The sequence below is a fragment of the Triturus cristatus genome, chromosome 1_2 (assembly GCF_964204655.1).
Source record: "Triturus cristatus chromosome 1_2, aTriCri1.1, whole genome shotgun sequence".
Taxonomy (NCBI): domain Eukaryota; kingdom Metazoa; phylum Chordata; class Amphibia; order Caudata; family Salamandridae; genus Triturus; species Triturus cristatus.
In genome coordinates, this window is record NC_140580.1 from 125,448,132 (window position 1) to 125,464,592 (window position 16,461).

Consider the following 16,461-nt stretch of genomic DNA (forward strand, 5'->3'; position numbering starts at 1 on the left):
GTGGCAGTTGCTGCACGTTCCAGCTGTTCCTGGCTCGTCTTAGCACATGCACTTTTGTCCAGTTTGGTCTGGTGCACAACACGCTTGCCACTGCCTCCCATGGTTCCACACACTGATGGAGCGGTTAGCTCTGCGACAAGGTAGGTGGTAGTACTCACCGCCGCCTGCCAGTGTTTATGGGGAGCACACATGCCTGTCGGGTTTCCTACCCCCTAAATAGCACTTTGTTGTTCACCTGCCACTGGAACGCGACGGGGAGGGAAGGGTGGCGTCGAAAATTATTAGTTGGAATATGGAGGAATCCAGGAGGCAGTATCAAGCTGTCTTTCAGTCCGCCCAGGGAAGGCAATGTGCACAAGGCTTCATTGAATGTGGTGGGCCACCGTGAACCCGGGAGATACAATTGCGGTATGGGTGCTGTGGGTATTCCTGGTTGCGCACGTCGAGACCTCTACAACAACTGCAGGTGGCAGGATATGAGGGCCACCCGGAGCACTGAGATTGACCTTTAGGAGTCTGGCGAACCGGGCACTCTCATTCTTGAGGCGAGTAGGTTGTGCGCCCAACGGCAGCCCCCGTCCTCCCCCGCCGCGCCAGGAGCAGTCTCCGCCAAGGATGGTGCATTCAACAGTTTTGGAGCCACTCGCGGCTCCGCAATATGAAGGCTCCCGCCGGGTCCGCAATAACGTACGTAACGCCGTGTAAGTTGATGGGTGGTCGTTCTCCCTAGAGGTGCTGGTGCTACCAACACATGCGCACAGAGGATGTATCAATCACTGGGGCTGGTTGGTGCTAGCCACGCACAGTCTTCAGTGAGGCCCGGGCAGATCTCCTCTCACCTTCCGCCCCTCCTCACGGGGGCCTGGATACAGCGATCTGACTCCGCCGTACACCGAGCTACCAGAGACGCTGGCAGTGCAGATGTTCCACACCCGGGCTCAGCAATGCGGCCCCGGCTCCAGGCGCTCCCCACACGGAGAGATGCAGGACGGGCCGCCGACTGCCCAGGCCAGCAGATAAACAGAGGTCCTGGCTTCCACTCGGCGCATAGACCACAAGTACTGCAGACGGTCCATCTTTGTTGAAGGCAGAGCTGCGAGTACCGAAACGGGTCAAAACGGTGCTCGCTGTTTTACGATCCCGCTGGCTTGTTTGTCGCTCACTGCTACAAATGAGTGAACAGATTAGTGGGAAAGTCTGCGGAGGTCCGGAGCTTCACTAGGCGGCGGGCATTTCGATCGGCTGCCGGCCACGGTCCTCCCCCGCCTTACAAACTTAAACTCGTCGGACTTGATGCGTTTTAAGAAGGGCTTCATGATCTGCTTACTTATTGCATAATTTCTGAATTTTCAGGCTCTAGCCTTTAATTTAATCTCCGGGATGGCCTGATGTTTGTTGAAAAGCGCCGAAACGCCCCAGGGTATTAGCCATGCGATACAAATAAATAAATAAAGCACCAGTCCCTGCAGTTAAACAGGGAAAACGGCTTAGCTAGTGAAGTTCCTTTCAAGGTTTCTTTGTGTCCAGGAGCAACAGCTTTGCCTTCTATATCATGAAGTTACCTCTGTGGATATTGGATACCTTGCAGGGATGAGGAAGAGTGGCGACTCCATCATATCACTTTTGCTGTACGGTTGAGCCTTTCTTCATAACCATTTCCATGTTTACATTTACGTTACAGGAGTTGGTCAATTTGTTCCATTTTCTGTTAGGTGCATGAAGCTCCTTTCTGCATTTCCAAGCACTATGTGCAAATATTACTATAACAAATGGTAGTAGTTCCAGGTTATAAGAACTCGCCTCTTAACACTCTGCCCTTTCATGCTTACCAGTGTTTCCTCTTCTTCGGGCATGTGTGGATACATGACCTTGTATATCTGTGGTAAGAGCGTTTATTTTAAGCCGGCTCTTGGATGTTGCTTGCACTCCTCTGGCTCCTGAGCCTCTTGTGCACTGGCAGTGCTTAGAATTTGGTGCTGCTGTGGTTATGCCTTCCCTTTTTATGATCTCAGTGCTTGGAGTGTTGCTGACTCGCTTTAATTTTTTCATGGCTGATGTGACAGTTACATGTCCATCATGTTCTGATGGTTCTTGTTGTGGTTGATGAGTATTGACCATCCTTCCCTTCTTTTTGGTTGTCGTTTTGTGAAAGAGTAGGGCTGTATTCTAAGTTCCCCATGGAGAGTTCAGGTTCTTCAGAGAATGTGGCAATTGGTAAAGCTGATTTCACCAGAGGCCTGGAGTTTGTACCCTCAAAATGACAGGTTTCTTTGAGCAACTCAGTTCCAAAACATTTCCACCTACTAAATTGCATCATCCTTTGTGAGGCAGCATAACACACATTATATCAATTCATAACACAGTGGATCAATTATCCTTACTAATATTCCTTTAGGTTTAGACTGTGGTACCACATAGTACTGGATGAGTATTATCACTACATTTTATGATGGACCCTTGGGTCACCCGACCCCTAATGCAGCCAGCCTCCTGTCCTTGTCCTGTGACCCCATTACACTTGCCCTAACAAGTAAATTGGGTAGAAATTATTGATGGGGAAGAGGTGGTATTTGCCCCTGATGTTTTGTTTAAAACAGGACCCGAACTACTCCTTCACAGGTTCTTCATTGTGTGTAGGATCAGTGCATTTGGGGTTTTGGCCTCTATCCAAAATAGTGCAAGGGAAGGAGATGAGGAGGATTGGGTTTAAACTTGAGCTTGCCAGCCATCAAGTCTGGGGTTAATAAAGTGTAATGTACTGTGAGAGTGTTGGTAATTTTTAAAATAAAGCAGTGAAAATAAATGTGGAATGACAGGGGTGGCTTTCAGAGTCTTCAAAAGCCTCCACATAGATTTTCCTGCAACAGCGGTTTTGCAGTGAGTACATTGTTCCTATGGCTACCTGACAGGTGGGGTTCATCCCTGAACATGCAAAGAGCATGAGCGTGGTAGAAGTAGAGAAAAACGGGTGCACAAATAACAGGCGATTTGAATGACAACATCTGGGCATGGAAACCACATCCATCCAAATAACCTGGGTGTAAACAAATGCAAAGAATGACTTTATGTAGAGAAGGAGGGGCTAAAGACTAGCAAGGATGATAAACACAGTGGGTGAAATGCAGCAGAAGTGCAGAGTGGAGAAGAGGAGGTTGATCTATGTAAGTATCAGATCAGAAACCTTGCACATTTTGTAAACCCTAACTGGATTAGGTCTGCAAAGCACACCTTTTGAATAGGCCATGTGAGGAAATCTCTTTAAATAGGTTGGTGTTGGTCATAGCAGCTTCGATCTTCTATGGTTTTTGCTTGAAGCCTTCCACACAGTGAAGGAGTGAGCCTAATAATGTGAAGTTCTTGTCATAGTATTTTTTGTACTCCTAGCGATATGCCTTTCTCACTACTCACCTTCTCACACATGTATAATTTCATCTTGGTGGAGAATAAAGAAATTGCAGTAGTGAGTTCTGACTGTTAGAAAAGTCAGTTTTATTCTCCGTTTTTGTAGTGCTGGGCATATGCTCTTGTTCTGTCTCCTTGTGAATTGGTAATTTTTTTTTTTTTTTTTTAAAGAAGGGAGGCTGAGGTGAGACTTGTACTGTGTGTGGCCAAGTGAACAAGCTCCTCAAACGTCTTCCTGAGAGAGAATTCAGTGATGGTGTGTTGGTATCTGAAGGAGCATTTGGTTGTGATAGTGTTATCCACGCTTTACTTGTCCTTCTGTCTTGCAGGCTGTGACTGCTCTGGTGAAGAACTTCCCGAAGCATATGGTGTCTTCCATGCAGCAGATATTGCCGATTGTATGGAATACCCTGACAGAAAGTGCTGCCTTATACCCTTTTAACAAAAAACAAAAAAAAAACTTCTCGTCTTTCTCCCATTTGATTCCTGATCTTTTTCTTTTCTCCCTTGAGTCCTGTTCTCTGTATGTTTAGTGCTTTGTCAAGCCCTGTCCTGGTCAGTTGAGACCTCTGCCAGAGGTATCACTGTACCACATTGTCTATTCTGATTCTGTCGGTGAGTTACATCTGTGTAGGCACCAGTGTTTCGAGTTCACCTTTAAGAAACAGGGTGGGTGGGGAGAACATAGGGACCTATTTAGTAAGAGGGTGACTTTGACGAACTAAATGATGAAAGCTTAACATATTGCTCAATTAGTCGCCATTTATTGATGACTGTGGTCTCTGAGTCTTCTTGGACGAGTTGGAGAAGATAACTAGTATGTAGTAATTAAATGGAGTTTTTGGTACTTAATTAATATTTAGAGGGATGTATTTTGAATGTAATGTGATTAAAGCAGACTGCTCTGACACAAGTGTCTCAAAGACCACCAGGAGTGCTTGAAATGTTGATACTAACATTTCTTTATGCTGTTTTAAGTACCTCGTAGAAAGGTCGTCTCATTTAGGGCGATCCAAAGGCAGTGGCTAACCTAGGCTCAGCATTGTAGGACGACGCAGCTGACCCCGTAAGATTCTGAAAAGATTCTAAAAGATTAATTTCATTATGGACACTTTTTGACAGTTGTGACAGACCGAATATGGTATTTCATTAGAGAATACCTGCTTTAGAAACCTATCTACATTCTTACATGAAGTAATTTTAGATTTCGTTTTAAACAAAGCATTAATTACCTACCTTTCATCTGAGATCCATTCATGCCAACAGCAAAAGTTTCTCCGCTGCTTAGGTATAAAGTAGCTCGATTATACAATCTCAGCAAAATATAGGAGATGAAAAAATGTATCCTGCAATACTTATATTGATTCTCTATGATCATAAATGGTGCTAACCAAACAATCCATAGGTTAAGGAATTATTTTCGCTATTTTATTGATCAGCAGGTGACTGAGGTCCTTTTAGGAAGGTCTAAGTCTGAATAAATCAGAGAGAAGTCTGCAACCATCCTTAGAAATGTCCTGGTTGCCAAAGTTTGTAGACCGCCTATAGCCTCTCTCTCGCCAGTCCAGCATTTTACCCTGATCTCTGCCTGGGCCCATCCACTCTGTTACCCACCCCTTATATACACACTGGCCCCATATATGTTCTCATATTTCCATCCCCTCTCAGACCTGCCTACTTTATTGAACACCAGTAATTGAGCCTATTTTGCTAGAAGTTTGAGCTTTCTATGAGTCCCCTTCTATTATAAAATGACCCCTTCTCTGCAGCTTTAGATCCGTTCTTCATTTTGAGTCATGTGAATTTGCTTCTCGTATAAGATGGTGCTTCTTGGGATTTTCTTAATTGACCAATCTGTACTTCCAGGTAATTCCCTTCTGGCATGTCATTGGGCTTCTCTAAATCTCTCTTATGGTGTAAAAGAATGCCTCTTGGCTGGTCTCGCCTAAAAGCCGGTGCTCCTTGGGAGGTATACTATTAAAGAAGGCCCTGCCCTTTAAGAATAAACCTTGTGTTCTATAAAGTACACAGTTTATGTTAAGTTCTCATTTACCAAACAGAGCCTTGGTTCTTAAGAGCTAATATAAAACCATGAGACTAAAACCATCATTAAAACTGAGCTTTCTAGTATAATTCATATGTGCAGAATCTACACAAAGTAGCACTACCAGGTTTATGCTGCAGACACATTGTTTCAGCCCAACTACTGACCTCGCACAATTTCCACAATTGTACTGGATAATAATTAAATTAAGACTGTTTTCTTTAACGGCTCGCACTTATGTGAGAACGGAAGTAAACTACACGGAAGAGGTGGAAGATCCTGTTGATTCTGATGGTGAGTCTTACGTATATTTATCTTTGCAATGTCTTTGCTTATGCCCAGCCCTGCACTTGAAGGTCCTAGTATACTGTATAAGTTAGTGCTCGTTTTTATGATATGTTTGTGTTCTTGCTTCTTTTCCCTCTTGGTGGTGTTTCTCTCCACAGCTTGGTAGTGTTTTAGAAAATGTTTGTTTACATTTAAAACTGAGTGTATAGACTTATAAATAGACTGTTTCATGTATATTTTAATATTACTCTGGGTTCTCCTAAAGTGCGTTCTCATCCTAAGGTGCTCTCTCCGGGTGTAATGTGGTCGAGCAGCCTTCGGCTTATCAGAGAGCAGTGTTAAACATCTGCAGTACACAACACAGTCAATAAATGGTACACACGACTTAAGGAGATCCATGCCAATTTATAAAAATAAAATAAATCTTTATATACATTTAGGCAACCGAATCAATACGATCAGGTAAGTATGTTTCGAGATAGATATATTTGCAGGTTTCAAAAGTTGACACGTTGTGCAATTTTCAGAGGCAGCAATGTTATCCCATTGAGGAAAAACAAATACTGCATACAAGTTCTTCATAGTGACTTAAGAGACCAATCTCCTGGACTTAAAGTGAAATGGAGCAAGGTCCAAGGCAGCACCAGCAGGCCACCTCCACTGGCACTAAGGTACAGAGGTGCAATACCAGTCAGGTGCCCCGTTGAAGTCAATAGATATCAATCCGGTCACAAAGAGGCTGCAGGTTTAGGTTTAGATTGGGGAGGGGGGGGGGCAGTCCTGCTGAACTAACGGGGGGCTCAGGTCTCACGATGCTCAGTGATGTGGGGACACCTTTGGTTCTCTGCTCTTTGGGCCTTATGCAGAGGTGTTATGAGACAATGGGGTTTCAGTCACTGGCGACAGTTGCAGTGGAGGAGGGATCCTGCTTTAAGAGGCTGCAGGTGGCATTGGGAAATCCGCAGCTGGTAAACCGAAGGTGTGCTTGGCATCTGGGAACCCCACTGGTACCATTGGCCCACTTCAGCTCGGGCTAAGGGGCACGAGTGCAGTGGTGCTTTCCAGTGATGGGTGTCTGGCGTTCTGGAATCCTTGCAGCTCTACTGGGTGCCTGCAGGATGCAGGGGAGCAGCTCCGCTACTCCACGGGAGTTCCTAGGTCTCAGTGGAAGGCTGGAAGTCTTCCCAGGCTTTTGGAGGCACTGGCAGCTGCAGGATGAGTCCTCTTTGGTGCAATTGTCGAGGACAGCAGGCTGGCCGGCAGGGTTGGCACCAAGTCAGTTGCTGGTCTTCTGGTTTTGCTTTTGCAATTCTTCATCGTCCGTCTTCTTTCAGGTCAACAGGATCTAATTTCCTGGTGCCAGAGGCTCCCCTAAATACTAAATTTAGTGGCATTAGGGGAGTGTAGGGTAGTAGCCAATGGGCTACTTTCCCCTGGGGTCACTACGCACCCTATATGACCACTTCTTGTGGGAAGTGGGCATAACACTGTCCCAGTGCTCCTAATTATGCCATCACAAAGATGGCAGACTCTGAAATTTCGTGTCCTAATCAGGCGGCCCACCTAAGGGATGGAACTAGCCTGAGAGTGAACACACCTCTCTGACTACTAATTTTCCTGCCTGTCCAGGTGTCAAATAGGCCTTGGTCAGAGGGGGTGGCATCCTTCTGAGGGAAACCAGATTCACATACCAAAGGAGGCTGGGTCTTTTAAGCCCCCTGCCTCGGAACGCACATTTACAGGTCATCCTGCTGGAAGGGGGTGTTAAACACCCTCTGCCAGAGCATGTTTTGTTCCTGACATCCTGTGCTGGCCCTCACCCCCGGGGGTCAGAAACTCGTGTGTGGTGGCAGACTGGTCACCACCAGTCAGCCAGCACACTAGTAGTTTGTAGGTTTTCAGGGGTTGCTGCTTTACTGCCCTTTGGGTGCCTGTATTAATAAACCCATCACTGGAATCCGTGTGGGTTCATTAATACAAGATGTTTGATACTAAACATCTTTGGTTTCAGTGAAGCCATTATGTAGCTGGGGGAACTCTTTTTCTCCAGTGTCCAGCGCATGTGCTTAAAATGGCTTACCTGGTCGCTTGTACTGGCAATAATTGAAATGGCCAGCACAGGGGCATATCTGCTCATGCATATATGTCCTCACATGAAGTATAGTGCACCCTGCCTCATTGCTCTTAGGCCTTCTGTAGGGGTGACTTGCATATACTGTATGCAGTGTCTGTAGACATGGCACACAAGACTTTTGTCTTCAACAAGACACGCAGTCTGCAATGGCAGTCTGCATGAGTTAGGTAAGTGGTCCCTTAGGCTGGCACAATACATGCCCATGACCCCTAGGTACCTGGGGTACCATTTACTAGGGACTTATAGGGGTGACAAAGGTATTGCCAATTGGGGAACAAATGTACAGTTTTGTGAAAGTTCTGGCACTGGGGACCTGGATAGCAGGAACCCAGTGCATATCCTACCAAAATTGCTTCAAATACTAGGCAAGAAGTGGGGGTGACCATGTCAAAAAGGGGCACTTTACTACACCCATTTACTAATTCTTGCATTCATAGGCATATTCCTTTGACCCATCCAGCTCCCTGGTAATGAATGCCTCATCTGAATAAATTGTGAAACAACTAATCTAGGTTAAGGAGCCTAGACGTATTTGAAACCTTACTGACCATGCTCTAGGGCTGCATATTCTTTATTTGTATTTCGCTGTGCATAAAGTAATGGGGATGTTAGAGTTAAGTTACAAGTGTCACTACTGTGCTTCATCTTTACCTGTTAGTACCTAAAAGCGTCTCAATTTACAGCATGGGCTTGTGAGGATTTCTGGTCTTCTCTATGATTACCATACTATGATGTACTGAAGGAGAGATGGTGGAGAAATGCTAGATCTTGTTTGCATTAGCTGGGTAGGCGATGTGTACAGAAATCGAATAAAGAAATAATCCTAAAGGAACGCAATGCTTCAAGTTGCATAACCCCATCTGTTTAATAAGCCCTGCACAGGCGTTCCAACAACAGCCTAGTCTTTAAAGGGGAGTGCAAGGTTCCTTCACAGGTATCTAGACTAGTGTCTGTCCAGAAGGACTATGGAAATGCATTTTTTTAACCCTTTCTGAAATGGAGTCTGTCAGCGCTGACGGCAATGTTGAATGCTAAACTGAGTATAGTCACTTATGCTTGCTGCTCCTCTCACATCAGTCCACCACAGTTAAAATAGGAGCATTTGCTGCCTTTGGACACATGTCTTGTCTTTACATTTCTGACCTTGTTCATAAGGTTGCCTGTGAAAAAGGACAAGTTATCCCTTGCTGAGAAGAGGTTGCTCTCTGGTGGTCACCATGTTAAGACTCTCGGACATATTGAGGTCCAGCAGCTGCATATGGAAAATCGAGCTGAGCATTTAAAAAAAAAAAATAATCTTTCAGATTGTTGGTGAGCTATGCATTTATAAAAGAATTGCACTGACTACGTTTGGAAATTAAGACGGTAATAGCAGTACAAAATACAGTACCTCACACATGTAGAATGTGGAAAGCAGCATTAAAAGTTCCTCCTGCTCAGAATAAGTGGAACTAGGTCAACAGTAAGCTGGGCTAATCTGACCGGGATGCAAAGCACACTCTCAGGCAGTTTGTATTATGGGTAAGAGCATTGCACACACCCTTGCAAACAGCACACGTACAGCATTGAAAGCGGCACTACCTCCACTGCCAGCCCAAATTTTACTAGATGTTCTGTATGGCGAGCAATTGTACATGTTTGTTTTATAGACCGAATAGGTACAATATAGCTAGCAGAATTACATATACAATGGGCACATCATGGGCAGCAGTGATACAAACTTCCCTCAGATGCACAGCCGACTTGCTTCCAACCCACATACTGCAACCTTCCTCTGACAGCTGCCCTAAAACCTTTATTCCCCACTGAACCTCAAACACTTTGCCGCTGATAGCCTCTCCACCTTGCATACAAAAGGCTCTTCGCAACCCACACCACTTCCAAGGGGAAGATTCCTTGTGAAGAAAGTTGCAAAATCCAACCTGCAGTAGAAATGGAGAAGAAAGATAGCTTTAGGAAGTGTGTAAAAAACATGGAGATGGATGTTTTTTCCCTGCTGCCCTAGTGAGAGTGGGAAAGTGGGGCAGATATGAATTTGCATGCAGGATATGCACAGTGCTGGATCCTCCTTCTGGAGAAAGCAAGCAAGACCTACATTTCTGTCTGTGGATCTGCTACATGAGTGAACACGCAGTTCTGTTTTTACCTACCCTAGGCATAATTATGCTCATCTTCCATCTGACCATAATGCCCAAATGGTGTCTTAGCATTAAAGCATGGACCACTGAATATCTGAAGAAAAATAAATGTTGGGTAGGACCGCTGTTAGAAATGAGGTTTCTGGTTCTGAGTATACCCCCTGTACAAGCAGGAACCACCACTCTAGTCAGGTTGAGCTAGATGCATCCTAAAAAATAATGTGTGCTCACACTCTGGTAGCTTGGCACAGAGCAGTCGGGCTTATTTAAAGAGGCAATGTGTAAAGTATTTGTGCTGTTGCGAGTTCCCTTTAGGGCTCACTCAGTTCTCCCTTATTTTAGCCGGTTGCAGACCGCTTTGCACACGTTGCACTCAGCGCGTTTGTTTTTGTGCCACTATTATTTTAGTTTAGCAAAGCATTGCACATGTTTGTTTATGGTTCTTCTCTCTAGGACTCTGTCTGAACATCTCATACAAGGTCAACCAACACTGTGCCTCTCTTCTATGCTCGGTTAGCAACATAGCTTTGTATTTAGACGCACCATACATTCACATCTGCTGTTTTCAAAAAGACACCTTTTATCATATACACCGAGAAGTGCCATTTGAAAACCTAACGGGGATTTCTTGCAGAGGAGAGGTCCTGAGACTAAAGCGCCAGCCATACGCATTCTGTGATTCAGATTACCTAACAATAATACAGGTATGGGGTTTGGTTCTAATCCTAGAGATCCATGATATATCACTGTGCCCCATAGTGAGGATAGGCAGATATATCTTTAAACATGGTAGGGCTTCTCATTGCATGTAGTTAACTTGTGATGCTACTCGCTTTGCTGGCATGCATGTTTTCTACTTGCAGCGTTTTATAATAGAGCACAATAGTTTCAATAAACATTATAAACTGTTCTTGTGTCTTTGTTTTGTTTATTATGGACATGCATGAGTGAGAAAACAAAATGTGTCGGTCTGTTTCCACGGTTCCCTGAGGGGTCCTGTTCACTGTGGAAAGGTTTGGAGGGCAGGGAAGGCACTATGAGCTAGTTTGGATTGGGTTTCATAGGTTATAATTTGTTATTGTGACCCAGTCTCTACATACTGATGTTTTGTGATCCCAGGCATAGTTCTGATTTTACAGAATCCCTGTAACATGGTGCCTAACACTTGGTACTGTACTTATTGCACAGGTCTCCTGAGTAGTCCTTGTGTGTGTGTCTATAATAGCCCCTACACCTACCACTGGAGAAGTCAGTGGTTTTGGGGATTGATCCTCCACGCTGTTAAAGAAGCACCAAATTCTGTAGTTTTGCAAGATCAAAACTGTGAAAGGATAACCCATTTTTGTGTTGAACTTTGCTTCCATTTCTTTTAATAATGGCTGCACCCGCTGTTGTCATTCCTGTTAATTACAGACCCGCTGTCCCTGCACATGTAATGCATCATGGACTTACTAATGGAGGTGGTGGTTTTTATCTTTGTGGTCGAATCAAATGATGCTTCTCATTTTGAAGTGTTTTATTCTTGGGTTGATTTTCCAGCTGCGGTTGCTAATTCAAACACATTTCATACATGCACTACTCCTGCACCACCAGGTCATTACAGAGCTTATGTGCACATGGAAATACCACTGTCTTACTGGCAACACAATACTTTGTTCCTTGGCGCCCTCCTTCGTGCACCAATACCTGTACTCCTGGGTTCCCTTAGTAATGATGGTGAGACTTGGCCAGCACTAGCTGGATATACTCCGTCCATTAATGTAGCTAATCTCAATCTTGTACATACATGTGCATTATTTCTTGCATTGGTTGCACTATATAGACGCTTGAATTGGTATGTTTCATGCACTTTGTTGGATGTGCCACCACGGCCTGGCCTGCTAGGACAAGCACAGTTGTCTGCAGTGCCTATAATAAGTACTGTAATTGTTCATTCAGTTATGAGAAAAATTAGGAAATGGCAATTAAGATTGCCCAAAAAGACCAACTTGAAGCTCTGTTTCCCCTTACAGGGATCACAAGACAAACACAGAATATTAATTATGTGCTTACCACATGGAATGGTTCCTGGATTAGGTGACGGCAAATCACGGGGTTCAGTCTTTGCCACTGTATATTCCATCAGTCATGGCACTCGGTTCATGTTAGTCTTGCTGCATGTGTTGAAACAAATGCAGAATGAGCACGGGAAGCTGCTGCCCTAGATTTGGGGATGAAACTAATGGGAAACTTTCCTGTTGTGTCTGCAATAATCTTGTCAACATTAATGGTGAAGCGGCATCTCTGGCTGTATGCCAGAGGCTGGTAGTGGTCGCACAAGCAGACTGTGAACTTGAGCAACCTATAATTATTGGTGAGGAGTACACATCCATAGGACGCAATACTTTTGGAATCAGACCTATTAAAGTACCTCTTGGCAAGGCAAAGAAGCTAAGCAAAACCATGAGTTTGTTAAAAAATCATAAGATAAATCTAAACAAATACAGAAAGGGACACCTCACTGTGGTTCTCCACCCCAGGAGCCCTCTAAGAGATGCAACTATTTTTGTGATTGCACTAAAATCAAGGGTCCAGACAGGTATCAGAGTTCGGAAACATGTTCTCCTCGTTCCTTGCAGCACACATCTGAAAAACAATACAAGGGAGGATGGTGCTCTGAGTGCAGAGAAGAAGAGTATGTGACGCCGAAAAGACTCGTCTGACGTAAAGATAAGGAGCAAAAATCTCCTCCCTTTAAACCCCAATTTCCGAAAAACAAAATTGTGGTAATCACCACAGAATAAGCCACAGACACTGAGAACCCTCCTCCTGAACAGGAGTTGGGCAGTGACTCTCCTTGACAGCGCGGCAGAAGTCACCATAGTGCACCCGAATCTCCAGGAGTTTCTGACAGCCAAAGCAACTGATAGCTTCTTTACAGTTGAAACCCCAGATAGGTGCGAAGCTCCTCCAGATAGGTTACATGACTTGGATATACAAATTGAGGGTGACCTACAATGCACCATTAAAGTAATCTTCCGGAAGAATTTAACTTTCTTATGAAATCCCCACTCTTTTGTCCAAAGATCCCCACAGGGTGAGGATGTCATGCTTCCTTCATTTTCTGCTCTTGTCTCTGATGACGTCAAACAAGCTTATGCTGCAGAATGGGCTCTTGCACAAGCCCTTGCTTTATACCGTGATCATGTTGGCTGGGATAAAGAGACTCATCATATCATACCCATAAGGTCCAGCCACCACAATATCCCAATGAAACTAGATGCTAAGGCACCTGTTAAAGAAATACTCTCGCAGTTGGAGTACCAGGGTGTCATTGAACCCTGTATCTCTCAGATGAATAATCCTCTGCTGTTGGGAAACCAGTTCATTCATATCGAATAGTCTTTTTTTTTTTTTTTTTTTTTTTTTTAAAACCTTTATTCGTATAATTCAGATACACAGCTATGCAGCCGACAACCCGGAGGTTCGGCAGCTCCTCAATCGACACGTGCAGTCATCTACAGCTCTCATACAGGATAAAAACAAAGGTTCCAATTTTTAAAAATGAACACAACAAGCAAGGCAATATACATCATAAGTTCGCGTCAGCTCCCAGCGAGGGGGCGGCCCCATTTCCAACATCAGTTCAAGCCACCGATTGAGAGGAGGAGGGAGAAGCAGAGGCGCTAACATTCTAGCAGAGGTGCATCAGAGATACCCAAGTCGGATGCGAGGCTAGGGGGAAAGTTGCTCCTCTAGTGGTTCAGTGGCAGGAGGCAAACATATGTACCCCCTATACTGGTTCCAACCTCCCCATACCTTATGCCATTTCTTGGGCCTACCCCGCGCACTATACACCGTTTTCTCCCGGAACATGCACCAGTCCATGTTGTCCTTCCAAGCATCCAGGGTGGGAGGGCTAGGGGATCCCCACAATCTTGCAATATCTCGCTTAGCCACCATATTACCTAGGGTCACCCATTGAGTCTGCGCCGCGTCGTAGTCTGTAGGACCCCACACATTCAAGAGACAGCGCCGCGCCTCTGGGTGCAATACAATGCCCGTGACCTCCTGCATAACAACGTGAATCCGCTTCCATAGTTCCGCAATCACACCACACTCCCATATAATGTGCAGAAAGGTGCCCACCATCCCGCAGCCCCTCTTACACAGCCCGTCCTCGGAAAAACCCATATGGACCAATCGGGGCCCAGTGACATAGACTCTGTGGAGTATCTTAAGCTGGACAAGCCGCAACCTGGCGGGGATTGCGACCTCCTTAGGAGAGGAGACCGCGTACTGCCAATCCTCATCGTCCAGCTCAAGGCCGTCTCTAGTCCACTGGTCCCGCACCCCCAGGAGGAGATCGGTCCGAACGTTCACAAGCTTTTTGTAAATTAGGGAGATTGTGCTCTCCGGCATATGGCCGTCCAGGATCCGGTCCTCCAATGGAGAGGACTCAGGCACCTTTTCCCCCTGAACGAGGACCGACTGCAGCGCATGGCGCACCTGCGCATACCGGAAGTATTCCGTGCCCTCAAGCGCATATTCCGACCGCAGCTCATCGAACGACTTAATCCGCCCCTTGGTCAGCATGTCCCCCACCCTGGAGATGCCGATCAGATCCCATTTGTCGAATCCCTTAGAGTGCCAGAGGTTCCCCAACATGTCCGAGTCATACAACGGAGTGGCGAGGGTGAGCCTATCCTTCCATCCCAGGGAGTTCGTGACTGTCTTCCACACGTGCACCGCCACCCCGGTCGGCCCCGTGAGGGACCCAGCCGATGGCTTCGAATAAAGTGCTCTATAAAAGCCACCACCCCGCAGCAACCAACGGTCCATAGCAAAGCCGGGGCCAAGCGCCGGACCGTAGACTCCATGATTGATCGCGCTCAGTTGGGAGGCCCAATAGTATCTCCGGATGTCGGGAAGCGCGATACCCCCGTCGTACCAAGGGAGAGTTAATTTTGCTATCGCTATACGCGGGCGGCCGTCCCACAGCAGCGAACGCTGCAGACTCTCGACCTCCCGAAAGTAGCTGGCCGGAACCAGCTCCTGGGTGTTCTGCAGGACATAGAGAAAACGGGGAAGAGACATCATTTTGAATAGCACCGCACGGCCAAGGAGGGAAAGCGGCAACCGCCGCCAGCCCGCCACATCCCGCCGCAGGCGCGCCAACGGAGGGAGCAGGTTCCTCTCATACCGCACCGTTGGGTCGGCAGAGATATAAATCCCAAGATACAGGAAACCCTCCCGGGCAATCTGGATCGGGCAATTCCCCGGGGGAACCGGGACGTCCCCACACAGGGCATACAGATATGACTTACCCCAATTAATGGTTAGCCCCGAGTTCCTCCCGAAAGAAGTCAGTATGTCGCAGACAACTATAAGGGACTTCCGGGGTGAAGTAAGATAGAGCAGAATATCGTCAGCATAGAGGGAAATGCGGTCTTCGTGGTCAGGGGACCAACGAATCCCCCTCACGTCTGGGTGCCATCGTATCCAGGCCGCCAGCGGCTCAAGGGCGAGGGCGAACAACAACGGCGATAGAGGACAACCCTGCCTGGTACCCCTCCCCAGATCGAAGGGACGGGACGCCCTACCGTTAACTGCAACTTTGGCGAGAGGTTCTTCGTATAATAGCCTTACCCAGCCCACAAATCCGGGCCCGAAGCCGAATTTCGCAAGCGCAGCCCACAGGTATGCCCACTCCACCGTGTCAAATGCCATCGTTGCGTCGAGCGCAGCCACCATGGCCGGCTCCCGCATCGTCCCCACCCTCGCGATCACTCCATGGATGCGCCTAAGATCCAACGCGGTATTACGATGCGGGATAAAGCCAGATTGGTCAGGGTGGATCAGATCCCCGACCACCCTGACCAGCCGGTTTGCGAGGATTTTGGCAAGGATCTTCGGCTCAGCATTAAGGAGCGAGATCGGCCTGTATGAGCTGCACCGGTTCCTGGGCTTGCCATCTTTATGGATGACCACGATCGTTGCCAGGCGCTGGTCAAGTGGGAGGCAGCCCATCTCCCGCGCCTCCACAAACATAGCCCGCAAATGCGGAGCGATCTTGTCCGGTCGGAGTTTGTAAAGCTCAATTGGCAGGCCATTCGGACCCGAGGCCTTGCCCGGGCGCAAAGAGCGGATAGCCCCCGCAATCTCGTCGACTGTGATGTCACCATCAAGATCGTCTCTGTCTATGTCGGAGAGGCAAGGCAGGGCAAGATCGCGCAGGAGCTCACATGAATCCTCCACTGGCCTGTCAGACACGGAGGTATAGACCGTGTGGAAGTAATCCGCAAAGCACTGGACTATGCCGTCCGGCTCCGTGACCATAACGCCATCCTCCGTCTCAAGGTCCGGCACAACACGATTGGCCCGCTCCTTTTTGTCTAGCCACGCGATCAATTTCCCGGCCTTGTCCCCGACGTCGTACAGACGGCCCCGCTGTTCCCTACTCAGGGCTTTGGCCG

General features: G+C 46.8%; 1 pseudogene across 1 annotated transcript in view; it reads left to right on the forward strand.

The window, feature by feature from the left end:
• Positions 1-3,877: 3,877 nt before the first annotated feature.
• LOC146866936 (lysine-specific demethylase 5B-like) overlaps positions 3,878-16,461 on the forward strand; it is a 504,610-nt pseudogene continuing 492,026 nt past the window's right edge. The window contains exon 1 of the transcript XR_014960847.1: positions 3,878-5,740. The product of XR_014960847.1 is annotated as a lysine-specific demethylase 5B-like (transcript). The remainder of the gene's footprint in view (positions 5,741-16,461) is intronic.